The following is a 14,792-nucleotide window of genomic DNA, read 5'->3' as shown; positions in this document are numbered from 1 at the left end:
TGTCCAGGATAATTAAAATGTGTTCTTGTCTAGCATTTGCAACAATCACTTTCGAACACTATTGTTCATGCATCTCGCGTTTGATTCATCACCATAGACAACTTGGACACAAATGTTCAAAAATTGTGTATTTTGATAAAAAAAAAGAAATTCATATTCTAACTATAAAAAAACATTTGAATTTAGCACTTATTTACACAATAAAATACAAAATTAAGCATTAAAATACAAAACCCTTAAAATTTAAGTATACTAAAAAAAATTAGATTTATCACCCATTCACTCAATAAACTACAAAAGTAGAGATCAAAATGCAAAACTCCTAAAATCTAAGCATACTCGAAAAAAATCAAATTTAATATGCATTTATCCAATAAATTAAAAAAATAAAAAATAAAATTCCTAAAATCTAAACACATCCCAAAAAAAGAAATCATATCTAACATGCATTCACTTTATAAATTGCAAAAATAAGAACCCAAATGCAAAACCCATAACATAAAATCTAAGCATACTTAAAAGAAAAACAAGCATTCACTTAATAAATTATAAAATTAGAGATTAACATAAAAAAATACTAATATTTAAAGTATACATAAAAATAAATAAATTTAGCATACATTTACTCAATAAATTACAAAAATCTGAATTAAAATACAAAACTCCTAAAATCTAAGCATACTTAAAAAAATTCAAATTTTACATGCATTTACTTAATATATTCTAAAAATAAAGATTAAAATACAACAACCACTAAAATCTAAAATAATTAAAAAAAATGAAATTTAGCAAAACCAAACCCTAACATGAGAGTAAGGGTGTAACTGGGTCGGGTTTAGGTTGGGCCTTATCAGACTCTATTATGAATGAAGTCTAAAAGTAAGACCCAAACCCAATGCAATCTCATTCGGACTTAGGTACACCTAAAAACTATGGACCGGTTAACGTGTTGGGGTATGCATCGGGTTGGGTATAATCCAATGGAATTATATGTAAAGCGTAAGGCTCACATTTGGTGCCCTAAACAGAGACGCCAGGAGGAGAAGAAGAGGAGATGTCGCAGAGGCGGAAGGGAGCGGGCAACCCCAATAATGAAGGGGTGGTGGGGAGGGTGTCGAGTTCGATCCGGCAGTCGCCGCTGCTGCAGAAGGGGAGGGAGGCGGTGTCGTCGGCGTCCGACTGCGGGAAGAAGCTCCTGCGAAGCACCGGCAAGGCCGCCTGGATCGCCGGAACCACCTTCCTGATCCTCGTCGTCCCACTGATCATCGAGATGGACCGCGATCAGCAGATGAACGAGCTCGAGATGCAGCAGGCCAGCCTCCTTGGCACCCCTTCCCCTTCTTCGTTAATTCCCCAGCCCAAGTAGATCGGTTTGTCCTTCCTCTATTCCTTCAATCAGTGTTTCGTTTTATTCCTGTTTCGAATTCGCCCCTTTGCTTCTTTATTTTGTGAGGTTTAGGGTTTGGGCTTTGAGGGCCATGGCGTTTTGCAATCTGGGAGGTGGAAAGCGGTTTTTCTTTTTCTTTTTTTTTTGAAAATAAATTTTGGGTTTCTAGGGGTTTAGGGTTTAAGTCCATCTTTGAGGAGAAAGGGTGTGTTGGTGTGGGTTTGTTATGTGGATATTAATCATATAATTGTTGGGAGACGTTTGTTTCTGTTTATTTTTGTGGAATCATGCACTTCATCATTTCTTCGACATTGATTGCTTTCTTTGAGCTAAAGTTTGATATGGAATTATGGATGGTGTTCGTTGATTCTCGTGTGGCTTGTAGTGATTGGATCCTTGTAGTTGTTTGTGAGAAAAGGAAATTACACTCTAAATTTGCTTGTAAACAAGAATAAATAGATAAAAGGAACTGCACTGCGTTATTTCGTTTTATTGGTTCCCGTATTCTGGGAGAGATTCTGTAGCTCGTCCTCTTGGTGCAGGTTTTTTGATCCGGACATGTTATTAACCACTTTGTTCATTGTACATCGCTTTGTTAGAATATAATTAGTGGTTGTGCATAGTTATGCCTAATTGAATCACCTGATGCCTGATGTTGTCTGAGCTTGGTTCACCTTGTTCTGGCCAATCTGCCACTAGTTGCACTGCCAGGATCGACTGTAATGAGACCGAGTCTATTTAAGCAACTCATGAATAATGTTGAGATGTAATGCACATATGCAGTAATACGCCAATGGGAAAAATAAAAGTGCATACACAACAAGAGAAGATATTTAGGTTGCTCACCTGCAATGTGCTGCGTTTATGACAATGCCAAAAACCAAGTATTACAATATATAAGGACAGTGGCTTTACCTCCCCATGCTGGTGAAAACCTTAACCACAGCACTCACTCCCTTTGAAACACTATGTTGCTTTCACCACCATATTCTTGGTCCTAGAAAGCAGTGTGATGAAAAACACTCTCAAATACATCTTGGTACCCTAAGGATTTTATGTGGGGGGGGGGGGGTTGATGAAAGTCTCTATACATCTGCTGTTTCTCAATACATTTTTTACCGGAAAGAAAAAGAGTAAAAAAATGCACCAACTTGCTTTGATTGAAGGAAATAGCAGACCTTAAAGAAACTAGAAGGGCTGGTTTTAAAAGTAGCTTCTCTGTATACCCTTCTTTTTATTTTTTACGTAGACAAACCTGAGAATAAAAGCAGCATGGAAGTCGTAGTAGTTAATAGCTATATGATTCTGCACTATACGGGGACACAATCACCAATGCAATCAATATCAACCCAAAATAGATATTCTTTGAAATTGGGTATGAAACCAGCAAGAAAAACTTAATAAAGACTTCAGATCTGTGATAAGAAATAAAGAAAGCTCGGACTTTAAAGTAGGTGTGAAAAACGATATACAAGATAAGGAAACTCTGTGAAAGAGAACTAAGATAGGTAAGAATAGGGAGCAGAGTAGCTTCCAAAGCGACTTGAATGAAAGGCGCCTTAGATTGGGTGAGGAATAGGGAAACAACAAAGCAACAAAGCAACAAAGCATGGTAGCTTCAGCTCATGCCTCATGTGCGTTTGTTGTTTAGTGAATAAAACAAAACAAGTCCAGACAGTTTTAGAACAAGTTAAGAAACTGAAATGCAATTGAAACAAGACTGGGAAAAAGTAGAAGAAAGAGGGATGACAGAAGAAACTCAGGTAAAAAAGAGGAAAAAAGATGGAAAAGGATTAAAAAAATAAAAAAGAAGAAAGATTGTGAAGGGTATGAAAGAAGAAGAAAGATTGAGAAGAACAGTGAAGAGAAGATTAGAAGGAGGGAAAGGCTGTCAGTGCTTCTTTTGTTTCAGCACACTTAAACTTCAACAGGTATGTTTCATACTGCAGTCCAGCCAGGTCATCCCACTGGGTCTGATACCATGCAAGTTAATGGTAATGTTAATAAATCTTGTTTAGCCCACCTTTTTCCAAGTAATGTTAATAAAGATTGTTTACCAAATGTCCTTCAACTATGAGGAAGACTACCCATCAATCCCAAGAGAGGAAAAGATGGGTGATTTGATGTTACTTAACCCAATACAGCTGTTCGACGCATCTATCCCATCCAAGTCGATCAAACTGAGTAAGGTTTCTGCGTATGCCCGAATACAGTTACATATGATTATATCTTTGAATTATGTGTACTTATGCATAAAGATATGCGTAAAATTGTCTGCTTTATTTACACAGATTTTGCATAAGATTGCATTGCTTAAGTACGTATAATTGTATGCATGCATTGCATGTTTGATATATGTATGAGAATGCACGAGAATGGTTTGCTTGTTGAGAGCTAGTAAGGGTCTGCAAAATTGTGTTAGGCAAGACGTGTCTTACACTTTGTTTTTTTTTCTCTTTTCAGTAATGCGAAAATAGGCAGACGAAAGTCGAAGGACACAGAGATTGTTGTGTTGAACTGGGCTGTAACTTTTTTTTTTGTGTTTTGTGTACAAACTTTGAAATTTCATTTATGATATAAATGAAATTATTTTGTAACGTTTGAATTGTAATGGTTTGATTCTAACTTTTAATGTGCCCGAGTTTGAGGATAATTTCAAATTAGTTTAAAAAAGTCTTTCGTTATGTTTTGAATTTTTTTTCTTGAAATCTGACTATTCGTTGTAGATGCCCATTGATCTATCATATGTATGCTCGCTTTGATACATCTTCACTTTAAAGAACATTGCTCCACGCATCTTTGTGCAGTGGATCTTTCAAGGACAATCTACTATAGTCTCTGAGTTATTTCTTGTACATACAAGAGTGTGTTTGTTATTGCAACTTTTCACAAATTTTGTTTTAAGGTTATTCTGAACCATATGATTTCTCAAAAACTCGCGATACTGCTCAAGATGAGTAAACCTTTTGCCACAAGCAATTTCATGATCATTTGACTTTGTTGATAGGTACTAGAACTGTTTGCATTCGATAAAGTTTTTCGTTGCGTAACTCATCATCATACAACTGTGAAGCTTTTGCATCAATTATTTTCAATTGCTCTTTATTGAATGGGAATCCATTCATTGATATGGGACAAAAATTAGCAAGATTTTTTTTTCAATACATGTGCGATGTGAATAATTAATTTTGCAATATTGAAAATTTGCAAATATTAAAGAATTTTACATCATTTCATGTCCACAATTTTGCAATTATCAAACTTTGGTAAATTTTATGTTTTTTGCAAGTGATCACACTCAATTTTTTTTGAATTTTGTAATCTTTTTTTAAAAAATTGCAACTTTAGATGTGATTTTGTTGATGAATTTTGTAGTTGTATTATTTTATCGTCATGATGTGCGAAAATTGAAAATTCGCACCCGCAAAGGGTAAAAGTGTTATGAAATTTTTTGAAGACCAGCAAGATTATCCATTCGTCAGATTTGGTAAATTGAGGCATTTTTCTTAACGTCTCATTTTTTGCCAATTTTTTGTATTATATATTTTATATATTATCCAGTTATAAAAAACACTTAAAACAAATTTTTTTAGAAAACAAGCCAAGTAGTGATTGGCTCGTAAAGCTCATCTCGTGATGAACTCATGAGCTGAGTCCAAACAGCCCAATCTGGACTTGCCAGCCCTATATCAAAGCCATAAGTCATCTGAAAGCTCTGTAGTTTTTACCAACTTGACATAGTTAAACTAAGGAAATTTGGAAGGTTGGCACCAGGAATTCATGTGCCCTTGCATGCGTCCATCTTATGTGATCTGATAAATGTACTTTATATATTTTGTTCAGCAGAAAAAGCAGATTTCCTATTATGTGACCAGAAATTAATGTAAGAAATATTTTTCTACAAGATCTCTGCTCATCTGGTAGGGATAACTTGTGAATGTCACCAAGTTGACAGGATGCCACCAGTTTGAAACCCATGGATGGAGTCTCTTAAAGCAAGGTCGAATGCCACATGACTCGGTTCATAACGATGATCCGATAGGCCACTGTGAGTTTGGGTTGGATCCATATAGAAACCAGATCAACTCTTCAAAGTCAAATAAACCTGGGATTGTCAATGGGTTGGGCCTCACGGGACTCGAAAAGGGGCGTGACTTTGAGTTAGAGATACTTAACCGGGATCTATCACAGGAAGAACCAGGTCTGGGTCTGAATATAAACAACATAAACTCGAGTTAGTGCGATCTGTTTTTTTGTTTTTGTTTTTTAAATTTAATTGAAAAATAGTGTATCTTAACTGGAACTCAGTTCAAAACTAGGTCTGGTTTGGAATTTCATAAATCAGACCCAACTCCATATATCATTTGGACCTGTGGCTCCAACTCAAATAACCAAGCCGGCCTATTCCATTATGCCTAAACAAGCACCCTGTCGGATCTGATTCAGGTCGGAATTGAGTCATACCTAACCCACTGGCAGGCCTAGACACAATGTTGGTCGAGCATGATCTCCCCCATATTTGATCTATTCAGAAACCTGGTACGTGGTGCATTGGTTTGGTGTCTAATGCTACTTTCTAGGATGAAGTCGGTTGAATCCGGATCAGATATCTGTTTTGACAGAAGGTGGGGCAGATATGGTGCACAAAAGAATGTTGGTCTTTTAAATGGGTTGGGTTTGGAACAAACAATATCGGGCTTAGTGGGATATGGGTCACAATCTGATAAATGAGTAGGTCCGGAGCCAGGTTTGATCTGACCACTTTTATCTATTTCACATGAAACCTAATATACTCGACCCATTTTCTGTCGATCTCATATCAGAGTCGGTCAAATTATATCTGGATCTGGAACTATCATGTGTTCTGATGCAGATCTGGATTTAAATCCATACCTACTCATTGAAAGACATTCATTGCTGGCTCAGTCCTGACCTGACCTGTACCTGTACCAACATGTTTGGCCTGTTTGGGCTGGTAACGGAGCCAAACAAGCTTGGCCTGTTTGGGCTCAGCTCATTAAGGGTAAGCCCCTGCCTGGGCACCAACGAGGGCTCCACTTGTCTGGTAGGGGCAGCTAGTGCACGTTACCTTGTGTTGGGACGTTGCAGGTTCAAAACCCAATGATATAGTTGTATAACTAGTAGGGGGTCTGCCTAACCCCAGCTTGCCTTAAAAAAAAAAAACCCTGCCTGGTCTTGCCTCATGAGCTCGTCATGAGTCGAGCTACATTGACTTGAGCTTGTTTTCTAAAAAGTTTGTTTTCCAAGTGTTCTTTAAAAATTTGATTGTATATATAAAATACATGTATAAAGTATATAATATATAAAACGAGCCTATACAAGCTGAACCAAGGCGACCTTTCCCAATTTCTACCAAGCTTGGATACCTAAATGAGCTGGCCTATAGCTTGGTTCGTTGAGCCCAGTTTTCAAGCTGAAGCGGGCTGCTTGTTTAGTTTCCTAGCCTGCTAGTCGCATAGGTTGTTGCTTAACTAAGGTCTCTGTGACTTAGTTGCATAAAATTACTCACATTGACATATATATATATATATAGAACTAGATTACAATGAGATAAAACATAATAGAACTAAAGATTCAAAGGAATTCAGTCAGGTGGTTTATCCTTCCAACTTTTACCAATGCCTAAGACCAACTTGGCAACAATGCCTAAGACCAAGCTGAACCAGGTGCTTTTACTGGCACTAATCTAGGTTCGAACTCTGTATCGGGGTCTCTCCTGTCTAATTTAAATTTATTAAAAAAAAACTCAAGCCACCAACTTGGCAACATTGATTAATAAGAGTGCCCATAGTTCATCAACATCTCATTAACTTGGGAAAAGAAGGGAAATAGAGTAAATCAAGGAATCAACTAAAAGGCGTTTTTTTTTTAACATAATCAACTAAAAGGCGTTAATGATTGCAAATGGAGGGGAAAAAAATCTTAAGAACCAAATAATTATTATACAGGATTTAACCTCATTCCTATGGAATCTTTCTTGATCAGTCTCATATAAAATATTGTCACTGTTTGGGTGAAAGCAAAGTATAAAATCTTTCATCTCAGGAAAAAAATGACGAGGAAAAACATTCTGATGTGACTTTTTGTTTTTTTAGAAAGATCTTGTGATATATTGACATACATTAAAACGTAAAGTAGGGATCAGATTAGCATCCTGAACTGTCTTGTACCCTCTATTAGAAAGAGCCAGTGTCTTCATGTTTCATGATATTTCTGTGAATAAAGCCTTATGAATACGCCCCAAGTGGGGTGGGGGGCCTTGGGTGCTGGATGGGCAGTCAAGGTTCGATTCCCATGGGCGTTACCTCTCTGCGCAAGCCAATGTGTAGCATACGTCCTGGGGGCAGGGGTCCTAGTTTGGAGTTTTACTTTGCCGGCATGACGACCCGTAGGTATGGCAGAATGAGTGGTTTATTTGGGTTATAAAAAAAAAAAACCCTATGAGTATGATTTAATATATATAGTTTCATTAGTAAAAAACAAGTTTTAGATCATCTGATTATATAAGTAGATCTTTTAAAGGCTTTAAATTTCACCAGTCTAAAATATATCAAACTTTCCTGATTGACAAAATGTTTTGTTTACGTAGAAACCACTGGATTCAAAGTGCATTTCCTAATAAATTGGCCATGTTGAATGCATCTGTGGGGGTCAAATTGGCAAAACAAAGGTAACCCGTGAGTTTCAGCTAGATAATACGGTACACTAGAGTGTAGCCAATGTTTTGCTATAAAAGTGTAAATAATACCGTAAGTAACAAAATTGAATTTACAAAAGTGTTGTTATTATATTAATATCATGTTAAAAACGTGATATTTAAAAAATTAGGCGATATTGGAAAATATCTTGTTGGCAGTATCCCTGCGGTGATATTTGTGATATAGGGTGACGGAGCATGTGTAGTAAATTTTAATGTGCTTTTCTGTTTATAGGCACGACCGGTAGCGGCTTATGAGGGATCCCCAACCTTGAATTAGTGGCGATTTTCTTGGTCTTTAGTGGCATTTGTGCCTCATTTGATTGGTGGGATGCAACCGTGACCGTCATCTTGGAACACACACACTCTCTCTCTCTCTCTATATATATATATACTTCTATTTTCTATTTTTTCCTTTTTTATTTACACTTATACACATCTGAACCGCCAAATGTAATCTACAGGTTTGTTTTAGTAAAAAACTAAGCCTTAGATTATATTTTTTTCGACCTGTATGTCAGACTTTTCAGGGTTGAAAAATCAATAACTTACAATGTACCAAATTTTTAACCTTCCAAAATCATATTTTTGGTCTAATCCTAATATTTTGGCTATATTGAACACATTTCATAGAATCAATTTTAATCAAAACAAAAAACCCATATGAGCTCCAATCAGGAGGTTCTTCTCGAGCTGCTCGCACTGTCTACTCTTGCCTTGGATACAAGAATATAGAAGATAGGCCTTGCTTGCACTTAATTTCGAACATAATTTCTCATACAGCATGCATTTGGACTAATAAATTACACCGATAAGCTGTAAAAACTAGGTGCTTTGATTTTTCTATTTATAACCCGAAGAAACCATGTTCTAAGTAAATTTGATTAAGAAGGAATAAAGAGGCCATGGTAGGTGAGCCTACTATATTTGATCAGTGTCATCAATGCTTAAGATCGTCCAACATGTTCTAAGTAAATTTCATTTACCTTTTAATAAACGGTTTGAAAATAAAGTTTGTAAAGCATCTCAAGTTGGCAAGAATCATAACGTACCATTTCTTGATTCCTCTTATTAAGTCACTGAACCTTTGCATTTGATTTTTTTATTATCTTTGAGAACCAAACCTTGTGAGTTATGTTAATGGTGATAGACATTATATTTGCTTTGTTGATGCTTATTCTCGCTATTGTTGGATTTACTTGATATAGCATAAGTCACAAGTCTTTAATATTTTCAAACAGTTTAAGTTGCATGTTGAAAATCTTTTCAATTGCAAAATCAAGTATCTTCACAGCGATTGAGGTGATGAATATCAGAATATGTCTCAATTTTTGCATACCTGTAGTACAGGACATCGAGTATTTTGTCTTCGTACTCATGAACAAAATGACAAACAAAATAACAGTGTTGAGCGCAATCATCAATAATACATAGTAGACACTGATCTTATTTTAATGGCTCAAGCCAAAGTTCCATTAAAATATTAGAATTTTTGCTTTTGAAACTAATGTTTATCTAATCAATAGGCACCCTTCGACTTCCATTGCTCTGAAGACACCCTTTGAACTACTTTTCAAGACTACTACAACTTACAAATTTCTGCGTCTTTTTGGTTGTACCTATTTTCCTTGCTTGCAACCATATAGACGTCACAAGTTAGATGCTCGGTCCGTCCTATGCGTGTTCTTTGGGTATAGTCTTTATCACAAAGGCTATGTGTACCTTAATATGTTCACTTCCAAAGTTAATATCTCACGTCATGTAGCATTTGATGTGATTCATTTTTAGTTTAAATCTTCTAAACTTCCTTACTCTCAAACTTCAAGTCCAAATCAAATGCCTATGTTCTCCACCTAATTCCTCTATACCCACCAATCCCATCTCCGATCATCAGCATGTGCTATTGACCACTGTCAATAGCTCACCATTAGGGATGGCAGTTGACCGAGGGAAAGCAGGGCCCCGCCTCGCCCCGTTTGGACCGTAGATGAAGGGCATGAAACAGGGATGGAGGCGAGGATGAAGGTTAAAATTCATCCCTGTTCAAGGATGGAGAAGGGATGGACGTACACTTTTCCCCGCTCTGTCCCACCCCGTCCAAGCTGAAAGTGCTGTAGGATCGAGGCAACGAGCACTAGAGGGGGGTGAATAGTGCTTTTAAATAACGTCTTTAAAATTTTGAAGGATTTTAAAATTCGCACAGCAATCACACAAAGAACACAAGATTTTATCATTGTTCGGTTTTCCTGACCAACATTCAGTTCCCAAGTAAAACTCGCTTGAGATTTTCACTATCAACCTTGTGTCACCACAACATACAAACCAAATCCGGTCTCACTTTCAGTAACAACCCTACTGAAAGCAAACAACTCCTTTAAACCAATAGTCCTTTCCTTTTATAAAAAAATATAAATAAGCAAACTTACAATCAACCTACGAGCCTTTCTTATAAATGCAGATAAAATGCAATTGGCTTTTGAGGTTGTTGAAATACTCAACTCACGAATTCACTATCTCGCAAATGAATTTGAGTAAAAAACTGGAGTGAAAATATCAAGTGAGTGAGAAAATGAATACTTGAATGAATAGAAGTGAAAAGCAAAGAATTTGATCTTTGTAATTCAATGTAATTCGATGTTTTTAAGTGTGGAATGCACTCATATTTATAGTTGAAACATCTCATACATTGAGGGTCTAAAGGGGTGTCAAAACAAACATTTTTGAACAGTCAATTTATTTGAAAAATGAAAAGGCACACCTTTTAAAAGTTATAAGAAAATGATTATATTAGTCGACTGGAATAGTAGTTAGTCGACTAAAGTCAAACATTAGCAGACTAACAGTTATCGTCGGTCGGCTATTGTGTTTAACAGAATCGTTTTAAAATCTGAAGTTTAAAACTGAGTCGACTAAAGAAAAGTTAGTCGACTGATGAAATCATTAGTAAACTGAAAAACTTTTCAGTCGACTCCTGCTAATTTTTTCTGAAAACAAACATTCCGTCTGATCGACTAAGAATCGATTAGTCGACTAATTCAGAAAGTTGATGTTTTTGCTTTAAAAAATTGGTGCAAAAAAGTTAGTCAACTGGTGAGTGTATTAGTCGACTAATAAATATGAAAAATTAAGTAAAGAGTTTTCTAAATCGATTTTCATGAAGAGTTCTTTTAGAAAAGTTTTTCTAAAAACTTTTTAGGTGAAATGCAATTGAAATATGCATTCTAAGTAAGACTCTTACAAGAATCTAAGACATTTAATGAAATTTTCATTTGCACATTTGTCTTCAAACATTATTCATTGAATTCTTCAATTCTTGTCATCTTTCTATATTGCCTTAGCTAAAATGCAGTTGATTCACTTGTTCATCATCAAAATCTAGTTCTGAAAATATCATATACGACTTCGTTGTCGTAACACCCGCCACGATCTTTGCCTCATCCCCGCCCCGCCCCATCTTCGCCACTTTTCCCCGCAATAGCCCCGCCTCATCCCCGTTTGAACCGGGGATGGAGAACATGAAACAGGGATGAAGGCGGAGGTGGAGGTTAAAATCCATCCACGTGCGGGGATGGAGGTTCTAATCTTGAGGCGGGGCAGGGGTGGAGACCTTGTCCCCCGCCCCGCCCCACCCCACTGCCATCCCTACTCACCATTCCTATGTTGACCAACCTTGACCCTATACCATTATCATCGGTTCCTCTGCTGAACTCCCTTGCTCGTTCCTCTGTTGATTCTACCACGTCACCTCTTTCTAATGCAACTCCAGATCCTATTCCGCCTCCTCCTCCTTCGCTTGCCCGAACCCATCACATGGTTAATAGAGGCATGGATGGGACCCTTAAACTAAATATCTATCAGTCTACCAAGCATCCACTACCTCTTGTTTTCCCTTCTGAATTGTCTCAAGATAGTGAACCCACCTCCTTTTCAATGGTTAACAAAGATCCCAATGAGAGACAAACAATGTATTTAGAATTTAATGCTCTTATTAAAAAAGACAGTTGGGTTCTAGTACCTCCTAAAAAGCAGCATGTCATTGGTTTCAAGTGGATGTATAAAGTCAAGCGGCGCTTTGATGGGAGCTTAGAAAGGTACAAGGCTCGTCGTGTTGTCAAAGGCTTCAGTTAATAAGAGGGTGTTGATTATTTCGAAACCTTCAGTCTGATTGTTTAGCCCGCCACCATCCGGATCATTCTTATGCTAGTCATTAGACATAATTGGACTATTCGTCAACTTGACGTGCACAATCCTTTTCTTCATGAACATTTAAATGAAGAAGTCTTTATATCCCAACCACAAAGTTTTCAGGATTCGCGGTTTTCTCAATATGTTTGCAGGCTTCTAAGAGCCTTATATGGTATTAGCATGTGTTTCGAGCATGGTTTCAACGGCTTAGTTCCTTCTTATTGGGACTTGGATTTGTGGGCTCTAAAGTGGATACCTTTTTGTTTGTTTATTGTGGATCTTCTCTGGTTATTTTTGTGCTAATTTATGTTGATGATATTATTGTCACCGACAAATCGCAAGGTCCTTGATTTCATATATGGAACGTGAATTTGCTCTCAAGGACTTGGATCCGCTTCACTTCTTCTTGGGTGTTGAGGTCTTATCTGTTCCAAATGGTCTTCTTCTATGCCACCGCAAATATATTTTGGATCTCTTAAATCAGGTTCATATGTCTGGAGCCAATCTTGTCAGCTCACCCATGGCTACAAACTCGTCTATGTCAGCATTTACTAGTTCTACATTTGAACATCCTACAGTGTATCGCAACATTATTGGTGCTATGCAATACATCACTCTCAATGTGGCCTTTGCAGTGAATGGGGTATGCCAATTCATGCATAGGCTGACTACAAACCATTGGCAGACAATCAAACAGATCTTGCTTTATCTCAAATCCACCATTCACTTTGATCTTCTCATGGTTTGTTTTAAGAATCTTGTTGTCTCTGTGTATACCGATGTAGATTGGCTTGCCTGCCCTGATGATAGGAAATCAAAGTGTTTATTGGTTCTAATTTGATTTCATGGATTGCAAAGAAGCAAAGCAGTGAGTATTGTGCTCTCTCCAATTCAGCTGCCAAAGTTACCTGGATTGAATATCTCCTGTGTGAACTGGGTTTATCGTCTTCTCCTCCAACGATTTGGTGTGATAATATTAGGGTGACAGACATATCTTGCCTTTCATCTAGTTTTTCATTAGCGCACCAAACATATTAAAGTTGATGTTCATTTCATCTACGATAAAGTAGCTAAGAAGGAGCTACCAGTCAAATATCTTCACAGTGGCAATCAGCTAGTCTACATTTTCACAAAACCTCTATCTTCTCAACAATTTTCTCTGTTACAGTACAAATTCAACCTTGGACCATTGAGTTTGCAAGGGGTTGTTGGAGATGTAGATAAGGAAGTCGTCCAAAAGAAAGATCAACGTCTTACAAAAAAACAGAGGATATTCATCCACCTATAATCAAGGAAAAGGATAAAAAGTTAAGGCCATCAGGATCTTCGAATCCTGGAGACAAGGAAACTCAAGATATTTCTAAATGTAAAAAAATCGGTAATTTTTCGTTTTTCAAATCGGTAATTTTTCGTTTTTCAAAAAACTCAAGAGAAATTGGAAAAAAATCCATAAATCTCGCAGTTTTTGGTAAAATCTCTGCAATAAAAAATTTAATTAAAAAATATTTTTATAAGAAAATATTAATAAAACTTATTTAAAAATAAAAATACATGATTTTTTCGCAATAAATAGCTGTTTAAAACGTAAATATCATGTTTAAATTGCTCAACCAACAATGTAGTCTCTGCTAAAACAAAAAGAAAAAAATGAGTTTCTGTGCACCCGAGTGCTGATGTCCACCACTCATTGTTGGAGACTTGAAGTTTTCGTTTTCAGTGTCCACTTCCAGGAGTAAACTGGTGGGCAAAAAAAAAATCACATATTTTTTTTTAGATTCCACGTTTTTAAAAGTTCATTAAAGTTAGACCCAAGGGGTTTGGTTTAGTGGGACCTGGCCTAGACCTTTTGATGGGCCCAAGCTTGACGACTCCCTTGGTCGAGGGGTAAGCCCTTAGAGTTTTACGCCGACATGGACATCAACCATTAGTACAGCTGGCTGAGCCAGTGTAGATTAGGGGTGGCAAAACCTGACACGACCCGCCAACCCGACCCGCCAACCCGCCTTAGGCGGGTTCGGGTTGGGCTTAAGCCAACCCGTTTAATAAACAGGTCGACCCGCGTAACCCGGTTATTAAACGGGTCGGGTTCGGGTTGGGGGTATGCCAACCCACCAACCCGGCTGACCCGTTTAATAAACGGGTTAGGCGGGTGGGTCAATCCGCCAACCCGACCCGCGAACCTGAGAACCCGTTTACCCGACCCAACCCATTTATTAAATGGGTTGGCGGGTCGTGTCGGGTTACCCGTTTATTAAATGGGTTGGGTTCATGTTTGCCACAGCCGACCCGTTTAATAAACGGGTCGGTTTCGGGTTGAGGTATGCTGACCCGCCAACCAGTCGGGTCGACCCGCCAACACGACACGATTGCCACCCCTAGTGTAGATAGGTCTCTCCCCTTGGGGCGGTTTGTCGAAGTGAAAAAAAAATTCATTAAAGTTGCTTCCCCAATTAGGTGTGTTTCATGGCCTTTCCAATGAAAAGGGCTTCCTTTTACAGGAAA

General features: G+C 37.5%; 1 pseudogene across 1 annotated transcript; it reads left to right on the top strand.

Annotated features, from left to right (window-relative positions):
* Positions 1–1,007: 1,007 nt before the first annotated feature.
* On the top strand, positions 1,008–4,065 carry LOC149821876 (mitochondrial import receptor subunit TOM9-2 pseudogene; annotated as a pseudogene). The gene is made up of 2 exons (XR_016425937.1): positions 1,008–1,370; positions 3,851–4,065. The product of XR_016425937.1 is annotated as a mitochondrial import receptor subunit TOM9-2 pseudogene (transcript).
* The last annotated feature ends 10,727 nt before the right edge of the window (positions 4,066–14,792 follow it).

Source organism: Nuphar pumila, chromosome 11 (genome assembly GCF_984573655.1).
Source record: "Nuphar pumila chromosome 11, dmNupPumi1.hap1.1, whole genome shotgun sequence".
NCBI classification, from domain to species: Eukaryota; Viridiplantae; Streptophyta; class Magnoliopsida; order Nymphaeales; family Nymphaeaceae; genus Nuphar; species Nuphar pumila.
This window is presented reverse-complemented; position numbering and strand designations above follow the sequence as displayed.